The sequence below is a fragment of the Gracilinanus agilis genome, chromosome 3, assembly GCF_016433145.1.
Source record: "Gracilinanus agilis isolate LMUSP501 chromosome 3, AgileGrace, whole genome shotgun sequence".
Lineage (NCBI taxonomy): Eukaryota > Metazoa > Chordata > Mammalia > Didelphimorphia > Didelphidae > Gracilinanus > Gracilinanus agilis.
Window position 1 is genome coordinate 208,235,770 of NC_058132.1, and position 19,977 is coordinate 208,255,746.

At 39.2% G+C, this 19,977-nt stretch overlaps 1 pseudogene; it reads left to right on the forward strand.

Moving 5' to 3' along the window:
- The first annotated feature begins 16,651 nt into the window (after positions 1–16,651).
- On the forward strand, positions 16,652–17,956 carry LOC123239135 (annotated as a pseudogene).
- The last annotated feature ends 2,021 nt before the right edge of the window (positions 17,957–19,977 follow it).

The following is a 19,977-nucleotide window of genomic DNA, read 5'->3' on the forward strand; positions in this document are numbered from 1 at the left end:
GAAAGAAGGAAAGAAGGAATGAAGGAAGGAAAACAGATCAAAAAGAAAGAAAATCTGAATAAAAACTCATGGTCAGAGCATGAACTCATGTTTTTTATTCAGAAAATATGACCTACAAACATAAAGCATGTTAGAGGACCTACTTTGCCCTCCATTTCTAGGATGGGGAAGGGCCAGCTTTCACTTGAGCTCCTGGGAACATTACCGAGGGATTTAACATCTTGGGAATGTGGCCAGACAATTTGGGGAAGGTTATTTTGCTCTGCCCAGATGTCTGATTCGTTCCCCATTATCCCTAACCCCCATAAAAACAGGAACTACAGAAAGTAAAAGTCTATTCCTAACACATGGCCTATCCCTAGAGATGGGGGACAACCCATGTGCTGTCATCAAGCCTTACCCTTGGGGTCACTTGTTTTGTTTCAAAACCTACTTTAAGCTTTGCCAATTCTACAGGAAAACTACCCTTTGCCCCTAATTTACTGATGACAAGACCAAAGTACAAAGAAAGGTTTGTATCACCTAGTGAATGAAATCCTAATCAACTGATAAATATTTATCAAGCACCTACTATGCGCAAGGCAAAGGTTATTAGAAGTCTTTGCAGCCTATCAGCTACTCCAGGCCATCTAATTCAGGCCTGAACCAAGATTGCCTTCAAGGCTTAAAGTGGGGAGGGGAATGGAGTTAAAATGGCAAAGGATTTTGAGGGAACAGAATCCAACTCCTTCATTTTACACAAGATGAAACTGAAGGTCAAGAGAGGTGATTTGCTCAAGGTCTCCCAGGCAGTTAAGCACAGAGCCAGAATTCTTTTCCATTGTATTATTGTGCCTCGATAACTAAGGATGACATCTCCAGAACAAACTTTGGGCACCACAATCTGGTTCATCTGGCTAGTTTCATTTCTGAAAGGGAACATGGTCCAGGGAAAGAAGGGCACTGAATTTGGAATTGAAGGATCTGCTTTGGAAACCTATTTCCTACTTATTAGCTGTGAGACCTTGGGCAAGTCACTTCACTTCATAATTCCTCATCTGTAAAATAAAGGAACTGAACTAGAGGACCTCTAAGGTCCCTTCCAGTTTTAAATCAATGGTTTTATGATTCCTTCTTGTCTAGTCTTCATTTGAACTCATCCCCCCCCTCCCCACCCAGGACCATTAATTTATTTGGTTATTTTCCTTCTGTGTAATAGATATAATACCTTATGATTTTTTAGTGCCTTGTGTCAAATTGTTTTTATTTTATTTTTTAACCTTTACATTCTGTCTTAGCATCAGTAATAAGACAGAGGAATGGCAAGGGCTACACAATAAGGGATAAGTGACTTGCCCAGGGTCACATAGCTAGGAAGTGTTGGAGCTCATATTTGAACCCAGATCCTCTTGACTCCAGGCCTGGAGCTCTATTCACCGGGCTACCTAGCTGCTGCTCAAATCACTTTCATTAGGACAACATAACATTAACATTTATAGAAAGTCTGAGCTTCAGATTTCCATTTTTCTGGTGTGTGCCTCAGTCTCTCTCTTTTTCTGTGTATGTTTCCTTTGTGTCCAGAACGAGAGGGGTACTGGAGCCAGTTTGAATCTGCAAATAAAAGTCAATTGTTAAATCTTTGATATGAGCATTTGCACCTACAAATTGGTCTTGACTTTATTGTTTTGTTGAAAGTCCAGGCTCTAGACTTAAGACAGTGATGGAGAAAATGATAATAATGAAGATTAAACATGTGCATTTTTTTCCTGGAGAGCCTTTTAAACAGCATCCGCTGATCTAGACCCATAATCTTGTTGTAGTAGGGTGAAATATGACTTCTTTCCTTTGAAGCTGATCAATAACTTCCTTGAAAGTTGCTTTGTCCATGTGTCAGAGACACGATTTGAATCCAGTTCTTCTTTATACTACAAGCAGGCTTCTGCTCATACTACTCCATTCTGCCTCCTATCCCCAAATACAGAATTGTGGTTCCATTCAAGGCAAAATTGTTCAGGGTGGTGGTGGAGAAGGGGAAGATGGGGGAGCCATTATTTATTTATTTAAAGTGTGGGCAGAGAGACCACCATTTAAGTTTGCGTTTTCCCACTGAAGTCTTCTGAGACCTTCGCCCAAGGCATTCAGATTTGGCTTGCTAGTAGAAAATAATGTAATTTGGCAATTGCTGCAGCTTTGTGTGTGTCCGACGTTGTATGTTTAAGTGGAACCTCATGGAAGTTCTGGAAATTCAGGTCACAAAAGTAGTTTTATAACCGCCTCCCATTGTAAATGCCAGCTGAAACTCTGACCATGTGAGGAATGGTCTAGTAGAAAGATCACGGGATTCAGTCAAAGGACCTGGGCTCAAATCTTGGCTTTCTCCTACTTAATATTTCTGTGACTCAGAATGAGTCTCTTCCTTGACCTGCCCCCAATGTTCTCATCTCTACAATAAAAGGGTTGGCGTGGATGATCTGGCAGAACTGTCCCACTAGGAGAATCTAAACTTCAAAACAGAATCTACTTCTTTATAGATGTAATAGAAAAGTTACTCTCCTGGAATAATTTATATGTAGTCTAAATTTAGTCAGGCTTTAAAGGATAAGAAACTAGGTGGCTCAGTGGATAGAGTGCCAGGCCCGGAGTCAGGAAAACCTGAGTTCAAATCTGACCTCAGACACTTATCAGCTCTCATTCTATATGCCCAAATAGAATGTGTCATTAGTATAATCACCCTTGGCACAGCTATCCATATATTCAAGTTACTGGGCTGTTTTAGAACTAGTCAGATATGGCCCCTTTCCTTTGGGATGACCAAGATGACCAATGGTATGGTCAAATAGCAGATGGACCACACATCATGTCATAGAGACTAGGTTGCTCAGTGGATAGAGTGCCAGGTCTGGAGTTAGGAAAACCCAAGTTCAAATCTGACCTTAGACACTTACTAGCTGTGTGGCCTTGGGCAAGTCACTTAACTCTGTTTGCCCCAGTTTCCTCATCTGAAAAATAAGCTAGAGAAGGAAATGGTAAACCACTCCAGCATCTTCGCCAAGTAAACCCCAAATGGTATCACAAAGAGTCAGAGACAATAAACAACAACAAAGAAAATTAACAATTCATAAAGAGGAGAAAAGACATTCTCCTCTTTATAGAAAAGCTTAAATAGAGGTACTGAGGCAGGAGAGCACTAGGATGTGTTCAGGGTTCAGAACTATTCAGTCAGGCTAGAGTATGGAGTTCCTGTTAGAGAATAATAAGGTGCAGCTAGGTGATGCAGTGGGTAGAAAACCAGTCCTGGAGTCAGAACGACCTGAGTTTAAATGTGAACTCAGATATCTACCAGCTGTGTGACTCTGGGCAAATCACTTGACCTCTGTTTGCCTCAATTTGCCTCATCTGTAAAATGAGGATAATAATAGCAACTACCTCCCAGGGTTTTTGTGAGGATGAAATGAAGTAATAGTTGTACAGCACTTAGCATGATTGCTAGCACCTACTAAGCATTATATAAATGTTAGCTAGTATTAGCTTTTATATGGCATAACAGAAGATAGAATGATAACAGATTGTGGAAGCTTTGAATGTCAGACAAAATATTTTGTAGCATTGGAGATTTCTGAGTAAATCTAGAGATCCTGTTTTATCTTCTCATGATGATGACAGAGAAGGAAATGGATCAACATCAAGTATATTGAAATAACAGAAACTTCTCAGATATCCTTCTCAGAAGGGGAAGCTCTGAAGAAGGCCAGGAAAGAGGCATCATCCCACTCCTCAGTTCCCCCTACTGCTTCTTCATATTCCTGAATGAACTCCAAGTCAGTAGTTTCTGTTAATTGTATTTTCTTAATGCATTTTCATAATTGCCAGAAAAAATAGGTCAAAAAACGAATTCTCCTCCTGAATTTTACATTGCTTTGCTTGAATCTCTGTTCTAGTATTTATATCATTCTCTTCCCACCCTTTCAGTTGAAGATTCTTCTTCATCCTTCACCTGGAAAATTGGACCATCTGCCTCAAGCTCCCTCTTTTCTCCTGCTTCTCATCTCCTATCCCTCTGACATCATCCGTTTGTCATTAAAAGCTCTTCACAATCTGACTCTTCCCTATCTTTCCAGTGTTCTTCCAAATAACTTCTTTCCATGTACTCTATTCTTCAGTCATATTGATCTAGCTGTTCTTTACACACAATACTACATCTCCCATCTTGCCCCTCTTCCCTTTTGCCCTGGCTGTTCTCCATCCCTGGAATGCTCTCCTTCCTCATTTAGGACACTTAGATTTCCTTTAAGACCTAGCTTAGGGATGAACTTCTACAGGAGTCCTTTCCTGGCCTCCCTCTTCCATCAGAGCTTCCTCCTCAGAGATTTTGTCCCTTGTTTTCTTGTTGCTGTTCTTGTTCTTGTTATTTGGGTATTTCAGTTCAATTCATTTGGCCTCTCTATTCTACCGGTCCCAATTACAATACAAGCCAAACTTAATAGTGAAAGGAGAGTTCAAGAATGATAATTTCTTTTCAAACCAGCTGACATTCGACCAATAATTTGCTATGTTTAGTTGGACAAATCCTTAGAAATAAGTTTCCACATCTCTAAAATGACCATATGATGAGATTGGATCAAGTGATCTCTTAGGTCCCCTTTCTCTAGTAGAATGTATGGTTCTTGAGGGCAGGCATTGTTTTTATTGTCCCCAGTGTGTAGCATAGTCACTGATGCATGAGGTGTTTATAGCCTAGGTGACTGCTTCTAACTTGAGATCTATGATCTATAAATATATATCTATATATATTTATATATTTGTATATATATATATACATATATATATATATATATATATATGAATCTATGATTCTTTGAGAAACAGTTTCCTCATCTATAAATTGACAAAATGATGGGGTTGGACTAGATGATCTTAAAAGTCCCTTTTATTCTCCAGTTCCAAATCAGGAAAGATGAGGCAGTTACCCCATTGACAACTAGACATTTTCACTCTTTTCCTATTGGTTGGGGCCATCTGCCATACATCAGACCTACCTTGGTTGTACTAATTGTTGTTCTTGGTTGTTCTGAATCACAGTGACCCAGTTTCTCTGAATGTGCAAATGTACTTTTTTTTTTAACACTATAGGTACAAGTTGTATGCTTGAACTATCTTATTCTGAATCCTCATTCCTATTCCAATCAACCCTACTTTTCCTTAAGTCCATGCCTACTCAGATTGCTCACCTCCTAGCCCTTTCCCTTGTACCCTGTGGAATCTCTGCTTTCTTCACAACAAACAAGCTCAAAATTTTCAGCCTTTTTCTTTCTTTTCCCCACCTACTTTTCCAACTGACTCTCCATACCTCAATTTCCTTTCCTTCCTGACCTTATTATAAATCTTCATCCTCTTATTGTCCCTAGCATTCAGTTTCTCTTCTTTCTATTCTTACTCCAGGGTCACTTAATATCAATGAAGAAAATAATAAAACTAAGCTGACTTCATGCACTCTAAATTTATGTTTTCGAACTTCAGTTGGGTTCTTGATACTACTAAATTGACCAGATGATGGGGTTGGACCATCTGGATGATCTTTAGGCTCCCTTCTGTTCTCTGACTACATGAAATTCTTTTGCTATATTCTTATAGAAGCCTAATATCATTCTGCAAAGGGTCTGTTCCAAAACTTCTCTTCTCAAGCTTTCCCCTTCACCATCCCTCAATCTCCTAATCTGGAAGTTTATAGCAAATGACTGCCCCTCCTACTTCACCAAGACTGAGATCATCTGCTATGTCATTCTCTGTCTGCCTCTTCTATTGCTCAAAACATCTCAGCATAATACATTTTTCTTCTGCTCCCAGATCACAGGATAAGAGATACTCTTTTTCCATATCAAAGCTTACTTTTTAATCTGTACCACTGATCCCACTCCCTTCTACCTCCTCTAGCAGCCATTCCTCTAATATATCTTCAGGCTCCCTTCTACACTGATTTTTTTTCTCTTTGTCCACAAACATGCCCAGGTATCAACAGTATTTCCCCTTCTACCCCATTCAATCACAAATATAGTGTGAACGTCACTCAATAATGACACTTACCAAATCTAATATTTTTATTTTAGTCTTTGTCTAACTTCTCTAGTTTTGGCATAGTCAACACTCCCTCTTACTGGAAACTCATTGAATCACAGAAATGGACAGCTGGAAGGACTCTCAATGGTAATCTAACCAAACCCTAACTTGAAAAAAATAACTCTGCTATAAAGTATCTGATGAGCAGTCATCTAGTCTTTGTTGGATAAGGGAACTCACTACCTCTTTTTTTTAAAAAGCATATATATATATATATTCATGTATATATATATATAATATGTAACATAATAAAACATATAAGATTTGTCACGTATCTATAATGAATTATAATAAATATGCTTATCCAAGAGAAGCAAATTCTCACATTAGCTATGTCCAAAAATCCATGTCTCATTCTTTTTTCCCCTCCTGCCTTCCCACCTCTGCTCCTTCCCCTCCCCCAAAGACAGGTTATATAGGTTGTACACATATATCACAGATGTACATATCATAAAATACATTTTTCTCTTTTTGTCATGTTGTGAAACTGCTTATGCTAGAGAAAAAATCATGGAGGAAACAAAGTGAAGAATAGTATGCTTCAATATGCATTCAGACTGTCTGTTTCTTTTACCCACTACCTCCTGAGGCAGCTCATTTCACTTTTAGGACAGCTCTAATTGTTAGGAAGCTTTTCCAGACAACAAATTTAAAATTGCTTTTTGTCCCCCCAAATTACTGTCCACTGTTCCTGGTTTTGCCCTCAGGAACCAAACTAAACAAGTTTAACTCTCTTTCACATGACAGCCCTTCTAATACCTCTTCTTTTATTTCTTGAAGCTCTCTTCCTTGGTAATCACATTCATTCTCAGGGCTCCAACTACTACTTCTCTTCAACTATCTGTCAAATCAAGTTGAAGAGTTGAACATCAACTGGGGAATGGCTGAACAAGTTGTGACATATGATTGTAATGGAATACTGTTGTGTCATAAGAGATGACAAACAAGTTAATCACACACACACACACACACACACACACACACAAACACACACAAAAACCTGGAAAGACTTACATGGACTGATGCAAAGTGAAGTGAGCAGAACCAGAACACTGTATGCAGTAACAGCAATGTTGCTTAAAGAACAGCTGTGAATGATCTAGTTATTCTCAGTAATCCTGTGATCCAAGACAGTCTCAGATACTCACAATGAAAAATGCCATCCACCCAGAGAAGGAATTGATGGAGCTAAACATATTCTATTTTACTTTCTTCTTCTTTTTTATTTTTATTTCAGATCTCTTCCACAAAATGACTAATATGGTAAAATGTTTTACATGACTGTACATGTAAAACCTGTATGAGATTACTTACCATCTCAGGGAAGGGGAATGTGTGGGAGGGAAGGAGAGAATTTAGAATTCAAAATTTTAAAAGAATAAATGTTAAAATTATTTTATGTATAAATGGAGAAAAATAAAACATAATTTAAAAATAATTTCCAAATCTACGTTTCCAGTCCTGAAGCTCTTTTTTGAGCTCCAAACTTGCATCTCTGACTATCTACAGGTTTTACTGTCACTTGAATATCCAACCAATACCTTAAGTTCAATTAGTCAAAAACAATTATCTTTTGTGTAAATCTATTCATACTTTTGATTTTATTATTTTTGTTTATGACACAATTGTTCAGCTGATCTACTATATTCATAACCTTGGTATTATTGTTGAAGCTTACCTTTCCTTTCATTTCCATGTGCTGATTATTTCTTTAAAATAGTAATTACATTGTGGTATAGTTGAGAGCTTCCTGGATTTGGAGTCATGAAGATTTAGGTTTGAATCTATCTTCAGTTCGTAAGTAAGTAATTTAACATTTTTAAGTATCAGTTTTCTCATATCTAAAATGAGAGAATCAGACTTGATGGTCCCTTTTAACTAAATCTATGATCCTGGGATCCTTTCTCTTTACTGTTATGTCCACTCGTAATGACCCACTTGGACTCTTTTAGCCATTGGACTAACATTCTAAAAATATTCATGTCTCCACAATCTCCTCTCTTCTTTTTAATCTTGCCAGAATAATAATTCTTTTATGTAGTTCTGATCATGTCACTTGTTTGACAATCACTATTCAGTGATTCCTTCTTGTCTTCAAGGAGTTTATATCAATAGAGATAATATATATGTGTATATATATGCATATATATAGATGTAAGAAGCTACAAAATATATTCAAGGTAATTTTGAAGAGGAAATAGTTGCAGATGAAGAGATGAATGAATGAATGAAAAATTGTTTATTGAGCATTTACTATGTACTAGTCATTGTAATAAGTACTGGGGATACTAAGATTGAATAAAATAATTCCTGACTTCAGAAGCTTACAGTTTAACAGAAGAAGAAAATATAATGAAGAAAACGTTATACTATTATTGTGTACCAGGGAAATGATATGCAAGACAAGTAGGAATATAGGAGCAGCTAGGTGGCAAGTGGAGAGAGCACTGGGGTTGGAATCAGGAAGACTCATTTTCCTGAGTTCAAATCTGACCTCAGATACTTCTTAGTTGTGTGATCCTGGGCAAGTCACAACTGTTTGTCTCAGTTTCTTCATCTGTAAAAGAACTGAAGAAGGAAATGACAAACTGCTCGAGTATCTTTGCCAAGAAAATCCCAAATGGGGTCACAAAGAGTCAGATATGATTGGAAAATGACTGAACAACAACAGGAATATAGGACAAGAGCACTTAATACTCTATTAATTCAAATCACTAGCCTTAGATAAATAACATCCTTGGTACTGAAAAGATAGACTGATGAAATTGCTGAACCCATGGGAATGTTCTTTGACAGATCATGGAGAACTGGAGAGATATAAAAGGATTTCTGTCCAAGTCCTCCAAAAGTCTGAAGATATTCATTCTCTCCTAGCATTTTCAGAGCCAATCAGGAGTCACATCTCCTTATACAGACTGAGTACTGCACAGTCAAAAGGCAGATTTTCAGAAAGATAATGTTATTTGTAGGATGCAGTTTATTAGATGGTTTTAATAGACATAATAGACATGTTAGGAGGCTTTTATATTCCAGATTTGTGTTATATAAACCTTCACTGGGGTGGTGGCAGTGGGATTTGAAAGGAAGGGATAAAATATGAATTGTTTTGAATTAACATGTCTCAGTGACAATATACTTTAATCATAATTTAGATATACTTTTAGTCATTGATAAAAATTATTTAAAAATAAACAAAAAAGTCATTAGAGTTATATTCTCTCTTCCAAGAAATCCCAAGCAATATTTCCCAATTTTCTCAAGCATCATTTCAAAGAAGCAAAAAAGGGTAGCAGAGAGCAAAGGGTTAATATTTTCTTCTTAGTCTAAATTGTATTTATTCTTTGGTTAAAAAAATATATTTAATACAGAGCACAGACTATATGATTTATCACCTGTTTGGAAGTCCTTTTCATCACTGTATATTTTACCAGTAAATATTTAATCCCTGGCATCAAATGCCGCCCTGTTTATTAACTTTCAAGTTCATATTTTATAGTAAAATAAATTCTAGAACATTGCCCAAAGAGATGGATACTTCATCTACACAATCCAGGTGGGCTATGCAATCCTGCCAAAGGGGACCAAAAATAGTAGGTCTGGGTCTGCCTGTCTGAACTAGGATGCAAAATGACTTTCCTCTTCAGCTGGGTCTACACAACACTGTCACTGGCAAGGGAATAATAAGCTTCAGGTTCAGACAGCTCTCCTCTACCCATAGACATGGCCACAATTGAGTGGACTGAGTGGAGAAGATGGACTATTATGTGGGTGGTCCCATTTACACTGAATCCCGAGGGGCTGGTCATCTTGCTTTTCTCTAAGGTACATTTCAAATACCCAAAGCAAACAGATTCATAAAAGCCCAAACTGACTCCAGCTACTTCTGGAAAATCATACACAAGCAAGCCAAAGCAGTTTCCAGGCCTCCTGTTGGCTAGGTAGAAGGTAGGCCAGTTGAGCAAGGGATACTTCAGAGATAAGGGATTTCATTGTTTTGGGAATTTTTTCCTGTCTATGGTCAAAGGTAATCTTTGAGAGTTCTGATGGCCAATACATTCATTTCTCTCCAGCAATAAGCTTCTCTGAATTTAGGCAGACTAGCCCTTAGATGACAGGTATATTTACAATTCATTGCCAAGCTGATTATCAAAACTTTTCCAGGTTTCCAGTCTTCACCAAGGTTTATGATCCACTTGAATAGCCTTCTAGAACATAAGGCCATCTTCATACCACAATAAGCAATTAGACAAAGATTTTGGCAGAGGGAACAAATCTAGTTTAATTGATTTGCTTGCCCTAACAATCCAGGAAGGGAAAATAGGAAAAAAAATTAACAGGCAGCTACATTACATTATTAAGATGTCCTATGGCCAACTGATTTGACCATTTCTTCTCTGTATTATTACATTTGTGTTTTGGCCTCAAATAGCTTTACAGTTATCCTATACACAAATATATAGAGTGATCAATTATTTTAAAAGATATAAATGATCAGCAATTAGTCAAATGGTCAAAAAATATTGTTTAGATTTATGAACAGATGATTATTATCAGCCTTGTCCTTAGGACTTTTCCCTTTTTTCTCCTAAAAGCTCAAAATACTGAATTCAGAGTCATAAGACTGTGGTCAAATTCTGATGTTGTCTTTTATAATTTACATGAATTTGGACAAGTCAGTCTTTGGTTTTTAAATTTTTTCACCTGGAAAATGAAGGTGTTGGATTGAATAACTGCTAAGATTTCTACTGCTTGAATCTGTCATAATCTTTGTTGTTCAATCGATTCCATCATATCTGACTCTTCATGTCCCAATATGAGGACCCAGTTTCTTAGCAGAAATACTGGAATGCTATTTCCTTCTCCAGTTCATTTTACAGATGAGGAACTAAGGCAAACAGAATTAAGTGACTTGCCCAGAGTCACACAACTCTGTGTCTGAGGCTGGTTTTGCACTCTAGCAACCTAGCTGCCCCTGTTATGATTATTCACCATGATAATCCAATAGCTCTGTAATCTCATCATCTATTTCTTCCAACAGGAGCCTGTCCAAGCCTTTTCATCCTGTGTAATTATTAGTCAAATTCTCCTGTTAATCCTTTGCAGGGGGTTCTTCCAATATGCTGAGGGATGAAGTATTGGGGCACATGGGTGATTTATTGGTTAATTCTTGCTCTTGCTGTATGACTCTCTTTTTGTGGTTCTACTTCCCTCCTTCATGTCATTTCTTCATCATTTCTTTCCAGTCTGTACTCAGCACTTCCTTTATCACACCGTAGCTCTTCATTATGGAGCTCATTACAATCCTCCCTCCATTTGGAAGGACCCTCCACCTCTAAACTTCTCCCTCTGATTGAATGACTCCTTTCAGAACTTCCAAAAAAAGAGGGCACCCAGATCAGTTCCATTCCTCTCCAGGTTGTCCTCCAGGCCTGTCACTCCTCTCTCTTTTTTATGCTATCTTCCCTCATTAGAATGTAAGCTTCTGGAGGGTAGAAACTGTCTTTCATTCTACTTGCGTCTGTTGTCCTAGTCCTTAGCACAGTGTGTGACACATAGTAAATGCAGTTATTTATTGATTAAAATGAATGTCTGTTGACTGGCTGATCATACAAAATGCTGACTTCACTTGGCCACGTTGTACCAGTTCTTTATAGCTGTATCATGATTAGGTGAATACAGACTTCCTCGTGGTCCTTTCTCTACTAACTCATCAACCTATCCACTGGTTCTCCTTTTTATTCTTTTTTTTTTCATTTGCTCTTATTTCTTTTCATTTTGAGAAAACCCAAAACATTTATGATCCTGAAGAAAGGAAAGATTTCCAGGAAACCAAAGTGGTGCTTCAGACCTTATTGGAATGAAAGGTAAAGAGCATGACAGGTAAACAGAACCCCCTAGGCTGGTCTTGTCCTAGCATGTGGTACTTAGCAGATTTATAAAAATCAAGAATCTTAAGGGAGAAGGGATGTGCATACATGTCTATTTATGATGTCTGTTATATTAACTCGAGGTTCTTGCTAACAAAAGTAATTAGTCTTGACCATACTACACATGTGTATGTGGGTGGGTGAGAATGTACCCAAATGACTTCAAATAAAATCAGCAGTTGTGTATATGTACATACATGCAAACATATATACATGCACCAATATGTACTGTATGTTACTCATGTCCATTTATCTCTGTTGGTTAGAGCCTGATGTTAATAGAACCAGCCCCTAGCTGCTGCCCACTGACCCATGACTCCTTGGGCCCAGAAAAGACAGCATGCTTGCTGGAGAGAGTTATGACTATTATTTGGCATCCCAGGATATTTAACACAAAAACAGCAAGAAGTAGAAGGAGACTTCCAGTCTTTCAACTTCGTATTTTCCAAGAGTCTGACCTCTTGAGGGAGGGAGAAGCATCCATATTCATGGACACAGTAGGGAATGAGAGTCTCCAACCTGTATTCTCTAGTTTGCTTTCCCCATCCCCATCTCTTATGATAGGAACTCCCTATTTCCTTATCTCTCAAGTGATTTTGAGCCTTTGAATTTTCCACTCTTATGTTGTACTGCTGTATAAAGCATCAGAGTTCCTTCTATCCTCCCCCAAAGCCTGACTCTGATGCCTCATTAAAGACCAGGATTTGACTCTAGGTTTGCAAACGCTACTCCAGTTGATCATGAGTTCTGATGGCAGGTCCTACCAAGCTGGATAATCAAATGATCAAGTATGTGTCTGTTTTCCCAGAATCCAACTAAGCTTAGAATGAGCAAATCATTAAAAATATTTTTATTAAAGCTTACTATTTGCTAGTAGTTAACACAATACTTCTAAGCACTGAATTAGGCACCAAGGATATAAATGCAAAAGCAAATAGAGTCTCTGCCTTCAAGAAACTTCATTCTAATGTGAGAGGCAAGATCCAAAGAGGTGTAGTAGCCAGGACAAAGCAGTTTAGACCTAAAGTTATAGAGATGACAAGTCAGGCTAGAGGGAAGTAGATTGACACACAACTCTAAAAGCAATGACATTTGTTTTGACTATAGTTTCAGAACTGTGGGATAGAAGCTGGGGTTGGTGAGGCTGTAAAGATGATAAGCTACATGGCTCAGTGGGTAGGGACCCAGGCCTGGGAAAACCTGGGTTTAAATCTGACCTCAGACACAACCTAGCTGTGGGGCTCTGGGCAAGTCACTTAGTCCCAATTTCCTAGCCCTTGCCACTCTTCTCTTAAAATTCATACCAAGACAAAAAGTTAAGGTTAAAGAAGATGCTGGGGATAAGGAGAGAAAGTTGGGAGAGGCTTGTTGTTGGGCTGGTTAATAGGTGATGAGTATTGGTCCAGAGTAATTCTTGGATGTCACCCGCTAAGTTCTAGAAGGGTTACAATTTGTATCATTAAGAGTTTCTCCATCCAAATGACAGATTCTTGCTATTTTAGAGTGTCATTGGATCATAGATTTGGAGCTAGAAGGGACCAGAGAGGTCTTCTAATACTATCACTTCATTTTACAGAGACCTCCAAAATTAAATCACTTTCCCAAAGGTGGTAAGGAGAAGAGCTGAGGTTTTAACCAAAATCCTGTGCCACCAATTCCAGGGTTCTTTCTATACTTATTCAGTGGTACAAGTTTTAATCCATTATTTTAAGGACACCAATGCTATTGTCATGGGCTTGGTTTTCCTTGGGGGTAACTAGCCATTTCCACTTTATTCTTAAATAGCCTTAGCCTAGGTAAATTGTATCATAAACGAATATCTTTGCTTAGGAGAAGGAATGGGAAAAATAGTGTAGAAAACACAATCATAAATAGATTCTTGCTCCTGGAAACCCAACTCAAAGCACGTGGCTCTTGACTGTGTGCCCAAAGGAGTATCTTTACAGATGAAGGCTAGCAGCACACGTCTTCATCTTTAGTCTTTGTTTAATGTAATATGGGCTGAACTTGGGTCAGCTGGGCAACAGTACTTCAAGATTACAGACAAATTGAGAACTTGGATTTGTTGAATAATATAGAAAAGGAAGGAAGGGACTTCTGGGTTAATATGGTGGCAGAGTAGAGGCAGGGTGACTTTCTCTCCTTACCAACAGAGTACATCCAGAGGACAAGAAAACAAAATCCAGATGAAAGAAGGGACCCTACAATAGGGCACAGTATCGAAGGTACATGGGATTTGGGCACTTCCATGCTATAAGGGGGGGAAATAGCTCCCATCAAAATGTGAGGGGATCACCCCCTTCCCCACCCCATCCACAATACCAGAGGCAGAGGCTGCGCTCCAGAGTTAGAGTGAGCAGGGGCACAAAGTCTAGCCTCTGGGCATCTGGCTGGCTCTACTGAGAGCTTGCCCCTGAGAGCAGCAGGACCTGGGATCCCAGGTGGCTGGAGAACTCAGACCTTGGACACAGGAGTCGGGTTGAGAGAGGCAGCTGCAGTGCCCAGTGCGCTCAGACTCAAGGGGAAGACCTCAGGTGGTGGAGTAAGTGTGTACCAAGTTCCGGGCTCTGGGCGGCTAGCTAGGACCATGGGGGCTTGACCCTGAAAACAGCTAGACCAGGGACTCCAGGAGGCTGGAAAACTAAGACCTTGGACACGGGAGTGGGGCTGAGAGGGGCAGCAGCGGTGCCCAGCGTGCTCAGACTCGGTGGAGAATCTCAGGTGGAGGAGCAAGTGTGGGCCAAGTCCCAAGCTCTGGGCAGCTGGCTAGGAACACCGGGGCTCGACCCTGAAAACAGCTAGACCACAGACCCCAGGAGGGTCCCCAGAGAAGTCAAGAGACTCACAAAGTAGTCTGCTCCCTAACTAGACACAAAGAGAATCAGATTGCCTTACTCAAGCTTCTGGCAGATAAAACACAATGATGCCAATCAAGGCCAATCAAGAAGACCAAGAAAAAAGCTCAAACACTTGATAACTTCTGCACAGAAAAAACCCAGAAAACAGAGGAGGACAAACAATGAAAGACATCCAAACCTTCCCAAAAAAATGAAAATGGGTCACAAGATCTTGAAGAGTTCAAATCTGAGATTATAAGAAAGATGGAAGAGATCCGGCAAGAAAATAACCATTTAAAAGGCAGAATTTTGCAATTGGAAAGTGAGGCTAAGAAATCAAATGAATTGATAAGCAAACTGAAGACCAGAAATGATGAGCTAGAAGCCTTGAAGAACCAGATAGACCAGATTGAAAAGGAAAACCAGTCTCTAAAGGCTAGAATTGGGCAATCAGAAGCCAATGATCTCCCAAGACAGCAAGAACAAATAAAGCAAAATCAAAAGACTGATAAAATAGAAGGAAACAAGAAATATTTCAATGAGAAATTGACATATCAAGAAAACAGGTCTAGAACAGACAATTTGAGAATCACTGGTCTTCCTGAAAAAACAAATTAATAGAAATTTGGACTCCATACTAAAAGAAATTATTCAGAAAAACTGCCCTGAAGTTCTACAACAAGAGGGCAATATAGACATTGAAAGGATCCATAGATCACCCTCTACACTAGACCCTGAAAAGACAACCCCCAGAAATATAATAGCCAAGTTCAAGAGCTTCCAAGTAAAAGAAAAAATATTATAAGAAGCCAGAAAGAGACAATTCAGATATCAAGGAGCACCAATCAGGATCACACAGGAACTGGCAGCCTCCACGCTAAAAGACTACAAGGCTTGGAATATGATATTCAGAAAGGCAAGAGAACTGGGTCTATAACCAAGGATCACCTACCCATCAAAACTGCTATATACTTCCAGGGGAAAGTATGAGCATTCAATAAGATAGAAGATTTCCAAGTATTTTCACAAAAAAGACCAGGATTAAATGGAAAGTTCGATATCCAACCACAGAAACCAAGAGAAACATGAAAAGGTAAATAAGAAATAGAGGGGAAAGAAAGAAAATTCTTATTCTTAAACTTACCCCTTTAAGGGCTTTAATAAGATCAACTTATTTGTATTCCTATATGGAGAAATGTTATGTGTAATTTTCAAAAACTCTATTCACTATTATAGTAATTAGAAGAATTATTCATAGGGAGAGGTTGGAGCACTAAATGGTCTAAGATGAGATGGGGAAAAAAGAGGGAGGGTGAATAGTAGATGGCATCAAGAGAAACTTGAATGAATAAGAAAAATAGGACATTCTATACCACAGAAAGAGAGCATGGGAAGGGGAGGGATCAATACTATTATAAAAAGGAGAGGAAGAGAGCATTAAGGGGTAATATTTAAACCTTACTCTCAGCGGAATTAACCCTGAGAGGGAAGAGTAGCTATATCCATTGGGATGTAGAATTCTATCTAACCCTACTGAGAAAGTCAGAAGGGAACAACCAAGGAGAGCAGGGGAGTGGGGAGGTCAAAAAAGGGAGGGGAGGAGAGAAGGAGGGAATTCATTAGGCCTTAAAAAATAAAAAGAGGGGAATAATGAGGGAGGGGGTGGAAAGGGAAGTAAATCAAGGGAGGGGACAAGGGGGACTGGTCTAAAACAAACCACTGGTTTAAAAGGAAATAGCAGCCTCAGCCTCTCTTCTCTGAGTTCGTCGGTGGAAACCATATTCAGAATTCAAGATGTCTATCCTCAAGATGCAGGCAAGAGAGATCTTTGACTCTCGGGGAAACCTCACTGTTGAAGTTGATCTCTACACTTCAAAAGGTCTCTTCCGAGCTGCTGTACCCAGTGGTGCATCTACTGGTGTCCATGAAGCCCTGGAGCTCCGAGACAATGATAAAACCCGCTACGTGGGGAAAGGTGTCTCAAAAGCGGTTGAGCACATCAATAAATCTATTGCCTCGTGCCTGATTAGCAAGAAACTGAATGTTGTGGAGCAGGAGAAGATTGACAAATTGATGCTAGAAATGGACGGCACTGATAATAAATCTAAATTTGGTGACAATGCCATCCTGGGAGTATCTCTGGCTGTTTGTAAGGCTGGAGCTGCAGAGAAATGTGTCTCCCTGTACCACCACATTGCTGATCTTGCAGGCAATGAAGAAGTTATCCTGCCAGTTCCGGCCTTCAATGTGATCAATGGTGGCTCCCATGCTGGTAACAAGCTGGCCATGCAGGAGTTCATGATCCTCCCTGTTGGGGCATCAAGCTTCAAGGAGGCCATGCGCATTCGAGCTGAGGTCTACCACAACCTGAAGAATGTGATTAAGCCGAAATACGGACATGATGCCACCAATGTAGGGGATGAGGGTGGCTTTGCTCCTAACATCCTGGAGAATAAAGAAGCTCTGGAGCTGCTAACGACTGCTATTAGTAAAGCTGGCTATACTGATAAGGTGGTCATTGGAATGGATGTTGCTGCTTCAGAATTCCACTGATCTGGGAAATACAACTTGGACTTCAAGTCCCCCGATGATCCCAGCAGACACATCTCCTCTGAGGCTCTTGGGGACCTCTACAAGGGCTTCATCAAGGATTATCCAGTGGTGTCCATTGAAGATCCCTTTGACCAGGATGACTGGGAAGCTTGGACAAATTTCACTGCTACTGCAGGCATCCAGGTGGTAGGGGATGACCTCACTTTGACCAATCCCAAGCGTATTGAAAAGGCTGTGGATGTCAAAGCCTGCAACTGCCTTCTGCTCAAAGTGAATCAGATTGGCACCGTGACTGAATCTCTCCAGGCGTGCAAGCTGGCCCAGCCCAACGGGTGGGGAGTCATGGTTTCCCATCATTCTGGGGAGACTGAGGATACCTTCATTGCAGACCTAGTGGTAGGTCTGTGCACCGGACAGATCAAGACTGGTGCCCCCTGCCAATCTGAGTGCCTGGCCAAGTATAATCAGATTCTTAGAATTGAGGAAGAGCTGGGCGCCAAGGCCAAGTTTGCTGGAAGAAACTTCAGAAACCCTAAGGCACAATAGGCTGTGTGTGCCTAGGAGAGCCCAGAGCTAGCTTAGCAGGCACCAATCACCCGAGTAGACGTCTGCCCCAAGCACCAGACCAGGGCCTGTGCTGCTTACTGCTCCTCCTCCTCTCCTCGATGTCCCCCTGCTATGTTAGAACTGTCCTACCAGGCTGTACCTGATCCCCCAGCACTGCTGGAAGCCCTCACTCCGTGACACCCCCAGCCCTTTGTGGCCACGTGTGGAGCCATGTACTTGTCATTGCAGGCCAGATCCTTAGTGAATTTTATGTGCAGAATAAAAGTATTCAGTAACCTGGTGGGGGAAAAAAAAGGAAATAGCATAAGAAGGAGTTGTAGAACTAGGAGAGGATACCAAAATGTTGGGGAATACACAACTGATCATTATAACTCTGAATATGAATGGGATGAACTCACCCATAAAATGGAAACAAATAGCAGAGTGGATTAGAAACCAAAAACCTACCATATATTGTCTACAGGAAACACGTATTAGGCAGGTGGACATACACAGGTTTAAAGTGAAGGGCTGGAGCAAATTCTTTTGGGCTTCAAATGAGAAAAAGAAAGCAGGAGTGGCTATTATGATCTCTGACAGAGCCAAAGTAAAAATAGATTTGGTTAAAAGAGATAGGGAAGGTAATTACATCCTAATAAAAGGCAGTATAGACAATGAGGAAGTAACAGTGCTCAATGTGTATGCACTGAACGGTATAGCATCCAAATTCCTAAAGGAGAAACTGGCAGAGCTCAAGAAGGAAAGAGATAATAAAACTATACTAATGGGAGATCTAAATATTCCTTTTTCAGATTTAGATAAATCAAACCAAAAAAATAAATAAGAAAGTGATAAGAGAGGTAAATGAAATCCTAGAAAAATTAGATTTAATAGATATGTGGAGAAAAATAAATAGGGACAAAAAGGAATACACCTTCTTTTTAGCTGCACATGGTACATTCACAAAGATTGACCATGTAATAGGGCATAGAAACATTGCAAACAAATGCAAAAGAGCAGAAATAATAAATGTAACCTTCTCAGATCATAATGCAATAAAATCATAATTAGTAAGGTCACATAGACAGGCAAATAAAAAAACTAATTGGAAATTAAATAATATGATTCTCCAAAACCAGTTAGTTAAAGAAGAAATCATAGAAACGATCAATAATTTCATTGAAGAGAATGACAATGATGAAATATCCTACCAAACTCTGTGGGATGCAGCTAAGACAGTACTCAGGCAGAAATTCATATCCTTGAATGTATATATTAACAAATTAGAGAAGGCAAAGATCAATGAACTGGGCATGCAAATTAAAAAACTAGAAAGGGAACAAATTAAAAATCCCCAGCTAAACACCAAATTGGAGATTATAAAAATTAAAGGAGAAATCAATAAAATTGAAAGTAAAAGAACTATTAAATTAATAAATAAGACTAGAAGTTGGTACTTTGAAAAAACAGATAAAATGGACAAAATACTGTTCAATCTAATTAAAAAAAGAAAAGAAGAAAACCAAATCATCAGTATCAAAGATGAAAAGGGAGACCTCACCTCTAATGAAGAGGAAATCAAGGCAATCAATAAAAACTATTTTGCGCAATTATATGGCAATAAATATAGCAATCTAGGTGAGATGGATGAATATGTACAGAAATATAAATTCCCTAGATTAACAGTAGAAGAAATAGAATACTTAAATAATCCCATGTCAGAAAAAGAAATTGAACAAGCCTTCTAAGAACTCCCTATAAAAAAATCCCCAGGACCAGATGAATTCACAAGTGAATTCTATCAAACCTTTAAAGAACAACTAATTCCAATACTATACAAAATATTTGACATAATAAGTAAAGAAGGAGTTCTACCAAACTCCTTTTATGATACAAATATGGTACTGATCCCAAAGCCATGTAGATCAAAAACAGAGAAAGAAAACTACAGACCAATCTCCTTAATGAACATAGATGCAAAAATCTTAAATAGAATACTAGCAAAGAGACTCCAGCAAGTG